This window comes from Pelophylax lessonae (assembly GCF_965119305.1).
Source record: "Pelophylax lessonae genome assembly, chromosome: 3".
Taxonomy (NCBI): Eukaryota; Metazoa; Chordata; class Amphibia; order Anura; family Ranidae; genus Pelophylax; species Pelophylax lessonae.
Window position 1 is genome coordinate 679,669,204 of NC_138770.1, and position 19,473 is coordinate 679,688,676.

At 45.5% G+C, this 19,473-nt stretch overlaps 1 protein-coding gene across 2 annotated transcripts in view; it reads left to right on the forward strand.

Moving 5' to 3' along the window:
- The window catches only part of LOC309549185 (ALK tyrosine kinase receptor-like), a 1,241,121-nt gene that overhangs the window by 915,165 nt on the left and 306,483 nt on the right, over window positions 1–19,473 (forward strand). The window lies entirely within an intron of this gene.

The following is a 19,473-nucleotide window of genomic DNA, read 5'->3' on the forward strand; positions in this document are numbered from 1 at the left end:
GGTTAAAAATGAATTAAATACCGGGGTATGCCCAGAGGCTCTGTTTCTGTACCTTTTATTATTTTCTGTTGAAAAAAAAAAACAATAAAAAGAACCTCAAAATTAAAAAAAATGAATTAAATAGCGTTTTTGGTTTGTGGTGCTCAGATGCAGTGAAGATCCGCTTTAAAAAACAAAGTGGATCCTGAGGAAGCTCTTATTGGGTGAAACACGCCGACTCACCTGCTCTTTGTTTCTCTGCATGCTGTTCTATATTCTCCATGCTGGATATAAATGAGTTTCTTTTTTAATGGTAAAATAAAAATGTTTTTTTATGGATGTTATTTCTTTTTGATTGTTGTCTGGGCACATCAAAATCCCTATTCCCATGGCCCCTTCCTTTTGGGACATTAGGTGGGCACAGGTATCTGACATTCCTGGGGGGAAGGCACTGACGGAGGCTGCAAAACTGGAATGGGGGGGATGGATATAGGCGTGACCCGCCTAGGGATTCGCGTACTTCCTCTTCCACTAAAACGTAACTGCGGCGCTTTAATCCCGCCAGTTTTCCCATCGATCGGAGGGCGGTTGTGTTAAGAGTCAGGGCGCAGTTTATACAAGGTATCATCAGTGCAGGACACGTGTATCCGTATCAAGTCAATACAAGTATTTCTCTTTCATCGTCCTGAAAGGAACGTCCTCATTTAGCTGAGTTAATGCTCGCTGTCACCCCCCCCCCCCCCCGCCTGCTTTCCATTAACTGTGGTTTAATATTCCGATCCACGGCATGACCTGAGACACAGACAGAGGCACAGACACCTCGGAATAAATAAATACAATTATTCCTCCAGTACTGAACAGAGATGGCAGTGAATGGGGACACGAGGGAAACGTCCCGTCATACACAGGCTAGACCGAGATTAAATTATAGGATCAATGTCTTAAATGTGTTACAAGGTAATTGCATTAAGAGTGGCCTTCCAATACTTGTGAAAGGGGCTTGTCTGGTTTTAAATTCTGTACATATCTCTTTATTTATTTATAATGTTCAATGCTTGACAAAGAACATTTTCATAGGGTATATACTGGGGATCGACCGATTATCGGCAAAGCCGATGTATCGAGGGCCGATATGGACTTTCCCTGATATATCGGAATCTGCTTTTTATTTACCGATATTGCCAATATTTCAGGAAAGTGCTTGTACCGGAGTGATGCCTGCAGCTAGAGGCATCACCCCGATACCGGCGTCCATAGCCGACAGTCGGCTGTCTTGTAATGACAACGGATTCGGCTGAGAAGCCACTCGGCTGTCATTACAAGGAGCAGGAGTGGACGCCCCCCTCCTCCCGCCGCCTTCCGCGGCTCGCCCGGGTCTCCCATCCCATCGGGAGACCCGGAAATCCTACCTTCACTGTTGCCTTCTGACCCGGGTCTCCATTTCTTTTAATTCGGCGCCGACGCGTACCCGGTAGTGATGTCATGACAGGTACTGGCGGAGCGGAATTAAAAAAACTTACAGCATTCAAAACAGCCAAACTTGGCGTTTTGAATGCTTAAGTGCAGAGCAGGGGTTTACGTTAAAGTATATCTAAATCTACAGTGTATCTTAAAGTGGTTGTAAAGGATGACAGTTTTTTACCACTTTCTGCATGTAGGTGAACAACTTTACAATAGCAGTGCCCCCAAGACCCCCCTCCAGGGGCGTAACTACAGGGGTTGCAAGGGTGGCAATTGCAACCGGGCCCCATGCTCCAGGGGGCCTGTGCGGCTCCCCTGTACACCTGGATAAAATACCAAAAAATAAACACTACTGACACCAGTGGGTGAACTTCCAGGATCGCAAAGGTCACACTTGCGACCGGTCCCTGGCATTCCACCACCGTGAGGAGGCCTCAAGATGGCAGGATGGGGGCCCACTGGAGAACATGTGAAAGTAGTAATAAAGGGCCCCGCAATGAGAGTAAAGGGCCCCAGGATCAGTGGGAAGAGCCCCAGGCTTGAAGAGACGGGCCCCTGCCAGTGGTCTGGGGGGCCCTTCGTGGTTTCTTGCACCGGGGCCTTAAAAGGTTCTAGATACGCCTCTGCCCCCCTCCTTAACCGCTTCCATACCAGGCCAATTCTGGCATTCCTCTCCTACATGTAAAACCCATCTTTTTTTTTTTCTAGAAAACATTATTTACAGTATATCTTGTAACAGATCCCCAATACTTGGACCAAGTATTTCTGTCTTAGGTCTCCAGAATCTCACGTGATGCAGTGACCTGGCCCCTCAATTCCCCCCACACATCAGCCTAAGCTCGATGAAGGGTAAAACAAAAGACACTTTATTCAACAACTCACTTCCAATATACAGTGGGTACGGAAAGTATTCAGACCCCCTTAAATTGTTCACTCTTTGCTATATTGCAGCCATTTGCTAAAATCATTTAAGTTCATTCTTCTTCCTCATGAATGTACACATAGCACCCCATACTGACAGAAAAACACAGAATTGTTGACATTGTTGCAGATTTATTAAAAAAAGAAAAACTGAAATATCACATGGTCCTAAGTATTCAGACCCTTTGCTGTGACACTCATATATTTAACTCAGGTGCTTTCCATTTCTTCTGATCATCCTTGAGATGGTTCTACACCTTCATTTGAGTCCAGCTGTGTTTGATTATACTGATTGGACTTGATTAGGAAAGCCACACACCTGTCTATATAAGACCTTCCAGATCACAATGCATGTCAGAGCAAATGAGAATCATGAGGTCAAAGGAACTGCCTGAAGAGCTCAGAGACAGAATTGTGGCAAGGCACAGATCTGGCCAAGGTTACAAAAAGATTTCTGCTGCACTTAAGGTTCCTAAGAGCACAGTGGCCTCCATAATCCTCTAATGGAAGACGTTTGGGACGACCAGAACCCTTCCTAGAGCTGGCCGTCCGGCCAAACTGAGCTATCGGGGGAGAAGAGCCTTGGTGAGAGAGGTAAAGAAGAACCCAAAGATCACTGTGGCTGAGCTCCAGAGATGCAGTCAGGAGATGGGAGAAAGTTGTAGAAAGTCAACCATCACTGCAGCCCTCCACCAGTCAGGGCTTTATGGCAGAGTGGCCCGACGGAAGTCTCTCCTCAGTGTAAGACACATGAAAGCCCGCATGGAGTTTGCTAAAAAACACCTGAAGGACTCCAAGATGGTGAGAAATAAGATTCTCTGGTCTGATGAGACCAAAATAGAACTTTTTGGCCTTAATTCTAAGCGGTATGTGTGGAGAAAACCAGGCACTGCTCATCACCTGTCCAATACAGTCCCAACAGTGAAGCATGGTGGTAGCAGCATCATGCTCTGGGGGTGTTTTTCAGCTGCAGGGACAGGACGACTGGTTGCAATCGAGGGAAAGATGAATGTGGCCAAGTACAGGGATATCCTGGACAAAAACCTTCTCCAGAGTGCTCTGGACCTCAGACTGGGCCGAAGGTTTACCTTCCAACAAGACAATGACCCTAAGCACACAGCTAAAATAACGAAGGAGTGGCTTCACAACAACTCCGTGACTGTTCTTGAATGGCCCAGCCAGAGCCCTGACTTAAACTTAATTGAGCATCTCTGGAGAGACCTAAAAATGGCTGTCCACCAACATTTACCATCCAACCTGACAGAACTGGAGAGGATCTGCAAGGAGGAATGGCAGAGGATCCCCAAATCCAGGTGTGAAAGACTTGTTGCATCTTTCCCAAAAAGACTCCTGGCTGTATTAGATCAAAAGGGGGCTTCTACTAAATACTGAGCAAAGGGTCTGAATACTTAGGACCATGTGATATTTCAGTTTTTCTTTTTTAATAAATCTGCAACAATGTCAACAATTCTGTGTTTTTCTGTCAGTATGGGGTGCTATGTGTACATTCATGAGGAAGAAGAATGAACTTAAATGATTTTAGCAAATGGCTGCAATGTAACAAAGAGTGAAAAATGTAAGGGGGTCTGAATACTTTCCGTACCCACTGTATACAGTCTCATGTGTTTGATTTCATTATCATATGCAAATGCAATTGCGTACAGAACATAGTCAACATACCTTGGTCATCTGGAAAGAGACAATAGATGAATGAGACTGCAACATTATCATAATTAACCCAACAAACAACAAGCCCAAAACATAGCCGAATACGTATTCCTAGAGGTGTAAAAACCACCTCTAAAGAGATATCAGCAGAAGACGTAGGCTCGAGGTTTAGACATTAATGGCTGTGTGTTGAGTTATTTTGAGGGGACAGCAAATTTACACTGTTATACAAGCTGTACACTCACTACTTTACATTGTAGCAAAGTGTCATTTCTTCAGTGTTGTCACATGAAAAGATAGAATAAAATATTTACACTGTTATACAAGCTGACTCTGGCAGGGAAGGGATTAACACCAGGGGTGATCAAAGGATTAGGTGTATGCTAAGGGGGTGCTTTCTAACTGTGAGGGGGATGGGCTTGTGGAATCAACACAGAGACCTGTGATTCTATATAGGAGGAACACAGGCGCTCTGTGCTGATTCCTGAGAGAACAACGGTCTGCCGTGTTTACAACATCAGACCGCCGTTCTCTCTTCACGGAGAGGGATTGCAGGTGCCCAGCGGCAATTGCGGCCGCCGGCCCCGTGAATCAGCTTCCTCACTGGCTAATGGGGGCGCGCCCCCAGGATCGCTCTGGCAAATCATCGTACAGGTACAGCGATTCACGCAGCTGAGCCAGCCTGCCGCAATATATCTGCGGCGGGTGGTTGGCAAGTGGTTAAATCCCCTCTGGCTTAACAAAAATAGCATCATTTCTGAATAGTTCTCTAATAACTCACGCAGTCTTTGATTTCAGAAATATGTTTACAGTTCAGATTTGAATGGAATTCGATGTAAAATTCTATTTGATATTCAATTTGAATTTCCGAAATTCAAGCGAATTTCGTTTCGTTATTCGGAGCATTCGGTAAACTTATATAGAAAAATAACCATGATCCATACGGCCATCATCCATGATTGCGTAAATAGAAAAAAAAAAAAAAAAAGAAAAGGAAAAATTGGACTTTTAAGGCCACAAAAGGAGGGGTAATCAAAATTGTATAAAATTGTTGTAATGTTCCGGTACCTTTGGTACCCTAAATTACTCTTTTTCACAAGTGTATGCGCCCCACCATTCTCTTTTGGAAAGGTGCGCATACACCTTTAAGACTGAAGCTGTCATCACTCAGCGCCGGACTAGATGGCTATTTAAATCGCCGGTTCTCATTCACATGTGTTCGTTCAAACACCCTTACCTGGATGCTAACTTGGCTTGAAGCTTTCGTGCTTGCAAGCATACCTCGCTGACAGAACCTCGCTGCGCTGATCCCTGCATCCCGCTTCCGGATCATCCGCTCCTCCTGAACCAACCTTCGGCTGTATTGCTATTAGTGCTAAGTACCCCGCAGGGGAACCCTCTATAAACTTATACTAAGCTTACACTATCTAGCTCTGCATAGTAAAGACTATTTATCACATCTGCATATCTAGATTGCTAGCTCTTAAGACTACTGCTACTTATTCCTGCACTGGGTTGATCACTCTTGTATGTCCACCTGCTACTCTGTCATCTGCTACCATACATGATTGCTAAACCTACCTGCATCCATCTGCTACTGTCTTACCTTCAAGTGTCTGTCACCTACCACCTCCACTCAACCTGTCTCTTAAATCTTCATCACTGTGTTACTACATACATAAAGTCACTCTAGGAACCAGCTTGTTGAGTGTGTGTATTTACTTGCTGAATTAAGACCTTCCACACATGATGAGTCATTGAGGTTGGGAATGGTATCTCAGCATCTCTCTTACATGACTACTGAAGTGGAATATTTCTGCAGCTGAAAATCCACACCATACATGAAACGCAGGAGCGTTACAATTGTATACGTTTTATTAAATCCAAAAAAAAGTTAAAAATTATTTACATAAAGACAAACCAATACAAGTTAAAAAGAATATTCCTATTGGGAATATATGTGAATATAAAAGGTCCAAATATGTAGTGCAGGCCTTCAAAGCCAACATGTTTCGCCACAGGCTTCTTCAGGGCTACACAGACCTTACATTACTTGTCTGGATAACTGCACATGCAAGGAAAAATCTCTTCTGGGGAAGGAGCCGGGACCATATAACAGAGCGACCATTAATATTGATTGTATATTAGTCCTCACCTACTGGAGCCAACGGGGAGGGAAAACAAACTTGATGAAAATGCACATTTGCACAATTTATCATCTATGGGGCAAGTACCGATTAACAGGCTGTACATAGCAAGATTGGCTGCACTATAGAGCCCAGAGGCCACCTGGACAAACATTCAATCTTCAGCTACTGCATCAACCCCAGGCTCAGCAGAAGACATCCCCAAAAAAGGGCATTCCCAGTACTTAACGGTCAGGGTGTGTCCACTCGATCACTTCATTCCGTAAACTTCCGTTATACTGAAATTCCAATATTCGGATATATCCGAATCTCCGAATAATGAAAAATTCCTCCGAATATTTATTCGTAACGAAACAAACCGCACATGTCTAAGGTCTCTGGCACATTGCAGCTTAAAGCGGTAGTATACTCCGCTTTTTAATTTTTACCTACAGGTAAGCCTAAAATAAGGATTACCTGTAGGTAAAATTAACCGCTTTCGGACCGCCCGCTGCAGAAATACTGGCCCTCCTGCGTAAACCGCCGTAGGTATACGTCATTCGTGCCCACCCCCACTCTGCAGCGGGGACTCCGATGCATGGGGCAGGCGACCCCCGATTGCCGCCTGACACCCACGATCGTTCCCCGCTGAGAGAGAACGGTCAGCTGTTGTAAACACATCTGACCGATCTTCTCTCTGGAATGATCACAGAGCCTGTGATCCTTCTATATAGGAACACAGGTCTCTATGATAATTTCACAAGCCCCGCCCTCATACAGTTAGAAACACGCCCCTAGGTAGACATTTAACCCTTTGATCGCCCCTGGGTTAACCCCTTCCCTGCCAGTGTCATTATTACAGTAACAGTGCATATTTTTAGCACTGATTACTGTAGTAATGTCACTGGTCCCCCCCAAAATTGTCAAAAAAGTCACTTAGGGGTCCGATCTGTCTGCCGCAATGTCGCAGTTCCGCAAAAAATCGCAGATCACCGCCATTACTAGTAAAAAAAAAAAAACAATAAAAATGACATAAATCTTTCCCGTAGTTTGTAGACGCAATAAATTTTGTGCAAACCAATCAAAATACACTTATTGCGATTTTTTTTTACCAAAAATCTGTAGCAGACAACAAATTGGCGTAAAATGTTAAAAAAAACATTTTTAATATTTTTTTGAGAATGTCATATAGCAGAATGTGAAAAATATTGTTTTTTTCTTTTTCAGAATTGTCCCTCTTCTTTTGCTTATAGCGCAAAAAATAAAAATCGCACAGGGGATCAAATACCACCAAAAGAAAGTTCTGTTTGTGGGAAAAAAAGGACATCAATTTTATTTAGATACAGCGTCGCATGACCGCGAAAATGTTGGTTAAAATAACGCAGTGTCGAATCGCAAAATATGGCCTGGTCATTAGGGGGTCAAATCCTTCCGGTCCAGAAGTGGTTAATATCCCCTAAACCTGCACGGTTTAGGAGATATTCACCCTGCATGCAGTCCCTGACACCAGCGGCGCATGCGCTTTGTAGGTCCGGCGTATCTTGCCAGCTCCTTGCCGGAAAGTGAAAGTGACATCATCGCGCCTCCGGCCACTCACAGCGCTGGAGCCGCCGAATCTGGAAGAAATGCACAGGGAAGATGTCAGCTCCCTCAGTGGTTTCCAGGCGACCGTAGGGCGGCTTCGTTTTAAGGTAAGTATTTCATAATGTGCTAGTATGCTATGTAAACTAGCACATTATGCCATTGTCCTGCAAGGTTTTTTTTTGGTTTTCTTTGGAGGGGATACAACCGCTTTGAAAAAAGCTCAGTATAGCTTTTTTTTTACTTTTTCTGAGCTAAAATACAGCCTATTCATTGTAAGGTGCCTATGCACACAGGTATGTAAATTAGCAGGCCTGCTCTAAAGGGGGATCTATGGGGACCCTGCTCTAAAGGGGGATCTATGGGGACCCTGCTCTAAAGGGGGATCTATTGGGAACCCTGCTCTAAGAGGGGAATCAATGGGGACCCTGCTCTAAAGGGGGATCTATGAGGACCCTGCTCTAAGAGGGGAATCTATGGGGACCCTGCTCTAAAGGGGGATCTATGGGGACCCTGCTCTAAAGGGGGATCTATTGGGAACCCTGCTCTAAGAGGGGAATCTATGGGGACCCTGCTCTAAAGGGGGATCTATGGGGACCCTGCTCTAAAGGGGGATCTATGGGGACCCTGCTCTAAAGGGGGATCTATGGGGACCCTGCTCTAAAGGGGATCTATTGGGAACCCTGCTCTAAGAGGGGAATCTATGGGGACCCTGCTCTAAAGGGGGGATCTATGGGGACCCTGCTCTAAGAGGGGAATCTAAAAAAGATAGGTGCTGGACAGCACCCCCTTTTCCTGCGCTCGGAACCTGGTCCTCAGGCTGTTACAATCCTGGAACTCGTACTGGTATTAGGCATCCATGATGGCTAGGCTTTGCTGCCCCTTACGACCAGGGTGGTCGACCAGACACTGAAAATACAAAGCAAAAAAGGGCGCACCAGCCTAGCGCATTATCCTTAGCAAGTTTATTTGGATAAAATTGTTTAAAATCAAATACTCACAAACAAACAAGAAGTTTCAGGCACATCAATTCCATACACCTGCCTCCTACCAGAGGATCAACGTCTTTACTGGAAGCAGAGGGCTGACGCGTTTCGAGGCTGTGCCTCTTCCTCAGAGCCTGGAGGCCATGGTCAAGTCCATAGTTTAAATATAGTATGTAGGGCCAGGCCTCCATATGACCCCTGGGAGATGTGGGAGGAGATATCGCCCAAATGGGCGTGGCTACACAGCCATTTACCCAAAAGCTATTGCAAGTCACAAGTGTAGTTACATTTACATTTTAGTTGGCAAAGCCCCACGTGACCATTTGTTCCATTGGTGAGCTATCCAAAACACTTCCCAGCTCATCGTGGACTCCATTTCACAGAAAATAATAATAATAATCATATTAAATAATAATAATATAAGGATAATAACTGATATGGTAGACTGACCTGTACGTGTCGTGGTCCTGAACCAAGTAGGGCATCGAGCTGAGACCATCGTGTTGGTTGATAGTCCACCAACTTATACTGGGCATATTGGGCATATTCCCTGGTGGTCCAATGGTGTTCACTGTAAGATCGGCTACCAGGATATTTAGGATGGTATAATATGGCAGCGGGGTGGCGGTGGAACGCACGCCGCTCATCCCGGAACTAGCGTGCGCACCACCGCATAGCGTCACTTCCGCCCATCCAGGTCGTGACGGCTTCCGGTTTCCATATACATGGGCGGCGGGACAGCGGTGGAACGCACGCCGCTCGACCCGGAACTGGCGCGCGCATCACCGCGTAACGTCACTTCCGCCCATCCAGACAACAACAACCTCCGTCCTCGGCAAGCCATTCCTATGGAGACCGCAAAGGGGAGGACACAAGTATGCCCCGCTGATGTGACATATACACCGGACCAAGTCCAGGGGAACTAAATTAAGATGCACCATACGGAGTCGACTCTGGTGGGAGTTGATTGGAGCGCCCACCAAGTTTGGAAAAAGATGGTCGCACATATTTAAAATAACAGTGAAGATATTGTACATCAGATAGAACAACCCAAACCAATAAAATTAAATCAAATTAAAATTGACATTAACACTAATAATATTAATGATGGGTACCTGTGTACTAATAATGTAACTTGCTAAGCCTGAATGAGAATCACATGTATAAAAGAATAGATCAATGGATAAAAGATTATTCAATATTCAATTAAATTATATAACTGTGAATAAGTATATACACATATATAAAAAATTATTATTATTATAAAAAATTATACATACCATGCACATATAAATATACATGTATATACAGACACCTATGTATACATGCTGAACCATAATGATTCATTATATAAAATCCATATTAAAACCATCTAAATATATGTGTACATATAGTGTGACTCGTTAGATATGGCATGTGGAGCTTCGGACACCAATTTACGCGTGCCATACCTCCTCTATAAACATACCTTGGAGAGCTTGAAAAACTAAACTCGGTAAGTCAAATATAAAAAACTTTAGGTGTGGGACCTATACTAAGGAACTATACGCTTCAAAATAAATTGAGGGGAAGGAAAGGAAAAAGGAAAGGGAGGATGGTGTAGCAAGCAGTGTGTGTATATGTGCGTGCATAGGCTACGCACACACATATCCACACAATTGAGGAGACGGGGAGGGGGGAGGGGCACACACATGCACATACGTCAGCCTGAACATATACACCAGCGTATGCGTGTAGACCCCAAAAAGAAAATAGAGAGTGGTGTGGTACTAGGATGGGCCATAGAAGGAACAATGGTAACTGCAGCGGATGTCGGGGGGACAGAGACACATACGGAAGGGGGGAGAAAGCAGGAATGCACTGCGAAAAACTACAGTACACTCTGGATTTCAAGATCTTCATTCAAACCCCCAGGGGCCATAGACCCTAGGGTGAAGATCCAGTAAGACTCCCTTCTGCACAGCCTCTGGAATCTAGCCCCCTCATCGGGGTCCTTAGCTATTTGCTCAATGCCAAAGACCCGTAGGCCCGTTGGATCCCCATCATGGTGCTGCTCAAAGTGGCGAGGTATGGAGTAGCTGTTGCGGTCCTTAACTCCAGCCTTCGTTTTCCTGTTCAATATGCTGCACTTATGTTCACTGAACCTTACTCTAAGGGGCCGTATAGTGCGGCCTACGTAGAGTAGGTTACACGGGCAGACTATACCGTAAACTACATAGTTGGTGCCGCAATTGATAAACTGTTTGATGTTCCTACTGCGGCCATCCAGCCCGAGGACCTCACTCTTTCTATGCCACATATATGAACAGGTTCCACAATTCCTCACTCCACACCTAAAACTGCCCTTTTGATCAAACACAGTAAACCACGGGTTATTCGGGATGATACCACCGCACTCCTTAATTTTCCTGACTTTACTGGGGGCAATCTGACTCCTAAGGTCCCTAGGTTTTCTAAAGACCACCTCTGGGGCCGGGGGGAGGAGAGAGCCCAGGACTGGATCTTGTTTCAAAATGTTCCAATTGCGTTTCAGGGTCCGCTGTATGCTAAAGGCTTTGTTGTTATAAATAGTGCTAAACCTGGTGATCCTAGTTCCTGATGACTTAGCACACGGCTTCTTGGGCCTGACCACCCGACATGTGTTCGTGGCTTGGATACCGCCGACATTGGTACCCTCTCCCTCATAGTGTTGTAAGTATTTGTTGAAGGCCTCGTCAATGAGACAAGCCTGATATCCCTTTTCCAAAAATCTATTTTTCAGTACCTGGCCCTGCTCTTCATAATCCGTGACCAAAGTGCAAGTTCTTTGTAGTCTGCAGAATTGGCCGAAAGGGACATTTCTAATCCACCTCGGGTGATGATTGCTCTCCGCGTGGAGGTAGGAGTTCCCTCCACTCGGTTTGAAGTGTGTTTTAGAAATTATGCCCCCTTCCTGAGTAGCTCGCAGTTCAAGGTCCAGGAACACCAGATGGTTATCGCTTACAACATGGGTGAAGGATATCTCAAAAGGGTTGCTGCTGCAATGTGAGATAAACCCATCCAACTCCTCACTAGTACCGTCCCAGATGATCAATATGTCATCAATATATCTGGAATACAAGGCCAGATGGACTCTGTAGGGGTTATTATTCCAGATATACTGATCCTCCCAGTACCCCATAAACAAATTGGCATAGCTTGGGGCAAATCGAGCTCCCATAGCTGTGCCTCTGGTTTGTCTATAGTATTCATCCAAATATACGAAGTAATTGTGATTCAATGTGTATTCTATACAATCAACCAAAAACTTCGCTTGGGAGGGGTGAAGATTACTGGTTTTTAAATAATACTCGACTGCTGCGACACCAAAGTCATGTCTAATAGACGTGTACAAGGATGATACATCTAGTGATACCCATTTATAATGTCTCAGCCATTGTATAGGTGCCAGGATATCAAGCATGTGTCCTGAATCTCTGACGTATGACGGTAATGCCATCACTATATCTTGTAGGAAGGAGTCGATGTAGCTACCCAAGTTACTTGTCAAGCTGTCGATGCCAGCTATGATCGGTCTACCCGGGGGGTTGATCTCATTTTTATGTATCTTGGGAATATGGTAAAAGTGTGGGGTTCTGGGATGCGGGACATCTATGGGGAATCTATGGGGACCCTGCTCTAAAGGGGGGATCTATGGGGACCCTGCTCTAAAGGGGGATCTATGGGGACCCTGCTCTAAAGGGGGATCTATGGGGACCCTGCTCTAAAGGGGATCTATTGGGAACCCTGCTCTAAGAGGGGAATCTATGGGGACCCTGCTCTAAAGGGGGGATCTATGGGGACCCTGCTCTAAGAGGGGAATCTATGGGGACCCTGCTCTAAAGGGGGATCTATGGGGACCCTGCTCTAAAGGGGGATCTATGGGGACCCTGCTCTAAAGGGGGATCTATTGGGAACCCTGCTCTAAGAGGGGAATCTATGGGGACCCTGCTCTAAAGGGGGGATCTATGGGGACCCTGCTCTAAGAGGGGAATCTATGGGGACCCTGCTCTAAAGGGGGATCTATGGGGACCCTGCTCTAAAGGGGGATCTATGGGGACCCTGCTCTAAAGGGGATCTATTGGGAACCCTGCTCTAAGAGGGGAATCTATGGGGACACTGCTCTAAAGGGGGCTATATGGGGGACCCTGGCCTGGCCTGCTCTAAAGGGGGATTTATGGGGGACCCTGGCCTGGCCTGACCTAAAGGGGATTTATGGGGATTCTGGCCTGCTCTAAAGGAGCCAAATTGGCTATATATATGTATTTACTTTGCAGGGAGAGCCTGGAGTACAGGAAAACCTGGTAGCACAGGGAATATAGGTGAAAAGGTAAGACTAAAGAGGGATCTATGGGGACCCTGGCCTGCTCTAAAGGGAGATCTATAGGGACCCTGCTCTAAAGGGGATCTATGGGGACCCTGCTCTAAAGGGGATCTATGGGGACCCTGGTCTGCTATAAAGGGAGATCTATGGGGACCCTGCCCTAAAGGGGATATATGGGGATCCTGGCCTGCTCTAATGGGAGATCTATGTGGACCCTGCTCTAAAGGGGATCTATGGGGACCCTGGCCTGCTATAAAGGGAGATCTATGGGTACCCTGCTCTAAAGGGGATCTATGGGGGACCCTGGCCTGGCCTGCTCTAAAGGGGGAATCTATGGGGGTGAAAAGGGATCTATGGGGGACCCTGGCCTGGCCAGCTCTAAAGGGGGAATCTATGGGGGTGAAAAGGGACCTTAAAATGATGCCCCCCCCCCAAAAAAAAGTTATGCGGACGCCCATTAAGAGGCCTAAGGCAAACCATACCTGTAAAAGGGCAAATATCCTGGCGGTAAGAACGAATACCCGGCTTGGTATTTGCGCCCGGCCAGAGGAAGGTTGGACTCATCATAAGGGAGCAGTAAAAAAAAAAAAAAAATTTTGTCCATTGAAAAGTTTGCTGTAAAGTTTTCGTGCGCGGCGTGCTCTGGAGTGCCGTAATAGACGGCGCATTATTCACCATTAAATATTTATTAGTGCAGCTTTACGCCGCGGCTCTGGTTCACCGCCCACGTTAATTGTTAAATATTGCCTAATAATGGCGGAGCGCTTATTGTAAGGAATAGAGTCGCTGCGCACTTTTTGTGCTCTAATTATATTTTGCTGTTAACAAGGGACGCGCGTTCTCCAATCCACCGCTACTAATAATTAGTAAATTGGCCCAAGTAGATGATAAAGACACAATGAATATTGAAGGATTGTTATTGCTTTGTTCATTACACAATGTGAGTTGGCGGCAGAACAAAAGATGTTTTTTTTTTGTAGGACGGAAAATACGATCCGGTGTGGCGGAATGGATGGTAATTACAGGAGGCGGCTCTAGGGATACGGGTCAGCGCTAGGCGTATTCCTTCCTACTGCCCCCTGGATATGGCAGTCGCCGTAATTGCCATAAGGCCACAGGGAGCGAAAGGGCCATTAAGAGTCTGCCGGAAATTAAAGATTTAAATACAATGTTGCTCTTTTTAGAAGAAGGAAAAATATACAAGTATTATTGAAACAATTATTTTTTATGAAAAAAGTGAATAGTGGGCGGGCGCTGCTTAGCAATGTAAATTTGCCTCTGGAAGGGTTATAATTGTGTGCCATAAAGTGCTTAATGTTCAAATAAATAAGGTGCATAACCAGTGTTTTTTACACAGTTACATAGTTACATAGTTTGTGAGGTTGAAAAAAGACATCAGTCCATCCAGTTCAACCTATGATGTGTGTGTGGCTGTAATCATCTCACATACCCCTGAATGTTCTGATCCTTGAGATGTACGTCTAAGAGTCTGAAAGCCACCATACTTCCCGCAGTGACCACCTCTTGTGGTAGAGAATTCCACAATCTTGTAGCTCTAACAGTAAAGAACCCCCCACTTTGCCTGAGGTTAAAATGCTTCTCCTATAATCGCATTGTATGCCCTTGAGTCCTCATGCACTCCCTACGATTGAATAGCTTTTTTTCTATGCCGAGATCACCATTGAGATATTTATAAATTGCTATCATGTCCCCTCTCAGACGTCTCTTCTCCAGGGAGAATAAATCAAGCGATTGCAGACGCTCTTCATAATTAAGGTCCTCCAATCCCCTAATTAGTTTAGTTGCCCTTCTCTGGACTCTCATTGTATACCCCTGTATGTTGTACATTGTATACCCCTGTATGTTGTACATTGTATACCCCTGTATGTTGTACATTGTATACCCCTGTATGTTGTGGTCTTTAAGGTGCCCATCTAATAGTTTTTTGAAACTATCGATGCTCCCTGCTGATACCACTGCTTGTGGAAGAGAATTACACATCCCTACTGCTCTGACAGTGAAGAACCCCTTACGTATTTTAAGGTTAAACCGCCTTTCCTCTAGTTTTAGTGAGTGGCCACGTGTCTTATTGTATTCCCTTTCTCTAAAAAGTTTGTTCCTTATGCTAGGGTCGCCAGTACAATATTTGTACATTGATATCATATCCCCCCTCAATCGTCTCTTCTCCAGAGAGAATAAGTTCAGTGCTTGTAGTCTTTCCTCATAGCCGATGTCCTCCATTCCCCTAATTATTTTTGTTGCCCTTCTCTGGACTTTCTCCAGTTCCAGCACATCCTTCCTGAGGACCGGTGCCCATAACTGGACAGCATACTCCAGATGTGGCCGGACCAGAGTCTTGTAGAGTGGGAGAATAATCTCTTTATTTCTGGAGTTTTTTATACATCCCAGTATTTTGTTGGCTTTGCTTGCTGCGGCTTGGCATTGCATGCCACTGCCAAGCCTGTTGTCCACCAGCACCCCCAGGTCCTTTTCCATCCTAGACTCACCCAGAGGTTCCCCCCTAGTGAGTAGCTTGCTTTCTGGTTTCTGGCCCCCAAGTGCATTACTTTACATTTTTCAACAGTAAACCTCATCTGCCATGTAGTTGCCCCCCATTATTTTGTTCAGGTCCGCTTGTAAGGTTTCCACATCCTGCATAGAAGATATTGGCATGCTTAGCTTAGTATCATCCGCAAATAATGAGATTGTGCTAGATATCCCCTCCTCTAGATCATTTATGAATAAGTTAAACAGGATTGGTCCCAGGACAGAACCTTGGGGGACCCCACTTTCCACACCCGCCCAATCCGAGTACTCCCCATTAATCATCACCCTCTGTACTCTCCCCTGGAGCCAGTTCTCTATCCAGGTACTCACCTTATGGTCCATACCTACCTTCCTTAGTTTGTACAGTAAGCGTTTGTTTGATAAAGGTGAATGCAAGTAAAAGCAAAAAACCAAAAGCAATGATAGTATCATTGAAATACATATTCCCGTGATCAAAACACTGACTAGTGCTCCTTAACCACTTACCAGATATACTGCGGCAGGCTGGCTCGGCTGCGCAAATGGCCGTACCTGTACGGGCCGTTCACGGGAACGCTCCTGGGGGCGCACGCTCGCCGCCAGAGGCACGCGCCCACCCCCATTAGGCAGCGGGGAAGCCGATCCACGGGGCAGGCGACCACAATTGCCACCAGGCACTCGCGATCGCTCCCTGTGAAGAGAGAACGACGGTCAGCTGTTGTAAACACAGCAGACCGTTTTTCTCTCTGGAATGAACACAGAGCGCCTGTGATCCTCCTATTTAGGAGCACAGGTCTCTGTGTTGAATCCACAAGTCCCTCCCCTCATACAGTTAGAAAACACCCCCTAGGGCAGTAATAGCAAACCTTGGCATTCCAGATGTTTTTGAACTACATTTCCCATGATGCTCAACTACACTGCAGATTGCATGAGCATCATGGGAAATGTAGTTCCAAAACCTCTGGGGTGCCAAGGTTCCCCATCACTGCCCTAGGCTCAAACTTAACTCTTTGATCCCCCCTGGTGTTAACCCCTTTCTTGCCAGTGTCATGATTACAGTGACAGTGCATATTTTTAGCACTGATTACTGTAGTAGTGTCACTGGTCCCCCCAAAAGTGTCAAAAATGTCAGTTAGGGGTCCGCTCTGTCCGCCGCAATGTCGCATTCCTGCTAAAAATCGCAGAATGCCGCCATTACTAGTAAAACGATAGATAAATAAAAATAACATAAATCTTTCCCCTAGTTTGTAGACGCGATAACTTTTGCGCAAACCAATCAATATACGCTTATTGGGATTTTTGTTTACCAAAAATATGTAGCAGAATACAAATTGGTCTAAAAGGATGAAAAAAATTAGATTTTTAAATTTTTTTTGTTGGAAATGTTATATAGCAGAAAGTGAAAAATATTGTTTTTTTTTTTTTTTTCAGAATTGTCGCTCTTTTTTTGTTTATCGCGCAGAAAAATGTAAAAAATCGCAGAGGAGATCAAATACCACCAAAAGAAACTCTATTTGTGGGGAAAAAAAAAGGCAAAAATTTTGCTTGGGTACTACGTCACAGGACCGCGCAATTGCCAGTTAAAATAACGCAGTGCTGAATCGCAAAAAATGGCCTGGTCATCAAGGGGGAAAATCCTTCCGGTCCAAAACTGGGTGAACTTCAGGCGACTTGTAGTGAACCATCTCCATAGAGAATAATTGATTTTTTTATTTTCTCCTCCGGCATTTTGGAGCTTCAAGCTACAAAGTGCCGAGGTGTAAATGGGCGCCGAGGTGTAAATGGAGTCTAAGACAGGAAGTGCCTGATTGGCAGGATCACCAGGTAAAAATGAAGGAAGGAAAAGCCTAAAAAAAAAAAATTCTTCCACCACATCTACTGTATAGATGAATAGATACAATTTATTTATTTTTTATTATTCCGCCACATCCATAGATGAATAGATACAATGTATTTATTTTTTATACTTGAGATCAGATTTCACTTTTATAGCTGCTCTTCCCTATAAACAAGCCTGCTTTTCCCACCCGCCAACGCCGCACGCTCCATTCCCAGTAGGGGTGGATTAATTGGACTGGGGGCCCCCAAGCTCTTTTCAGTTTATGGGCCCCCTGCCAGTTTAATGGGACGATGTGTAAGGCTTAATGTACACATTTCTGGCTTCTGACACGAGTTGGTGAAACATTCTGAAGGATTCTGAAAGCCGTGTTTGGATTCTGAGTCGCTCTTGTTCAGCATTGCACTCTATACACATGACTCATATGACGGGGGCAGATAATACGGATACAAGGCTTTCAGCCAGGTGCATGGAGTGTGCATAGACCACTTTACCGAGAGCAACACAAAGACCGCCATCGTTGATCACCACTTGAAAAAAAGTCTACAGACTTGCAAAGCTGAAAGTTACTTATTGCAAAATGCAGTGAAGTGCCTCTCTGAACCCCTCCTCCCCCCCCCCCACTCCCCCCATGCAGTCACCCAATCTACTCTAATTATAATCCATCACTTTTAAAGACAGAAAATATCCGTTGACCTGAAATGCACTCGGCTCCTGAGACCTGTAGTGGGCTGACGGCACACAGAGTGGTGTCAGCCCTGCCCAGTTGTCCTCAGACCAGGATCTAAACCCACAACTTCTGCAGTGTCTGGCAGGAGCCCTCCTCGCTGAGCCACTATAGATGCTGGACAGCACCTTGTCTGATCCTTTGGACAAACCTGCCTTGTGTCTTGTTTCAAGTGAACCTTGGACTTTTTGCTCCTCCCACGGACTTCTTATTTAAGCCACGCCTTTGCACTTCCTGTTTGCCAGATTATTGTGCTCCCTCCAGCCAATCTCGTTCTTGACACTCCTGCTACCATCCATATCTCCACTACCGCTCATTATTAACCTATGGGGTGTTCCTCAACTACACGTCTGTTTGATCTCAACCTGCAATCCTTTGTTATTGACCTTTGGCTTGTTTACTGACAACGCTTTTGCTTGATCCCTACCTTCTATATCTGCCACTGGACCCCTGGTGGGACAATCCTGAGGACCAGTGCTGGGACAATGTCATCTAGAGCCCAGGGGGAACATTGCAAACTGCCCCCCCCCCCACAAGATGTATGAGCATTAGGTGTCAGCAGAAAAACACTGAGCACTTAGCTGCATACTTACCTCCAAGCATAAATTCTCACTCCCCCCAGTAGAAATCCACCCCCATGCTGAAATCACCCCTTTCAGCACAAATCTTTGCCCCCCATCCCCTAAATGCCCCCCCCCCAAAAAAAACATTAAAAACGTCCCCTCCTAGTACACATCTCCCCCCCCCCAGCCCCACTTCAAATCCCCTCTCCCAGCATAAATCCTCTTCCCCCCCATCTCCCCTCCCAACACAGATCCCCATAAATCACCCCTCTAAGCATCCCCCCCCTCCAAAATTTCCCCAACCAGAACAATATTTACCCGTTGCCTCCTCCCAAATTTCCCCCATTTCAAAACAAATCCCCCCCATCTCACATTATACCAGTGCCTAGGGTAGCCGCCACTCCTGCCCACCACTTGTCCTGGCCATTCTGAAGACCATAACCTGGTACTAACATGCAACAAAACCCATCTTCACCATCAAGAGCTCTGGTGAATGCCGCTTAGTGCTTAGACCCCACACCTTGGGTGAGCCCTGCTTGTATTTATGTCCTGCTGGTCAGTGGCAGCCTCTCTACTGCTATAGCTACTGGTCTCTGAACCTGACCCCTGGCCCCTGACCGTGACAGAATCACATCCTTTATTCTTATTCCCACAACTTAGGCAGTAACTGAAATAGTTTTTTGATCACACGGTATTTGCGTATTTGCGCAGCGGTCTTTCAAAACATCTCAATTTGTATAAAAAATACACTTCACT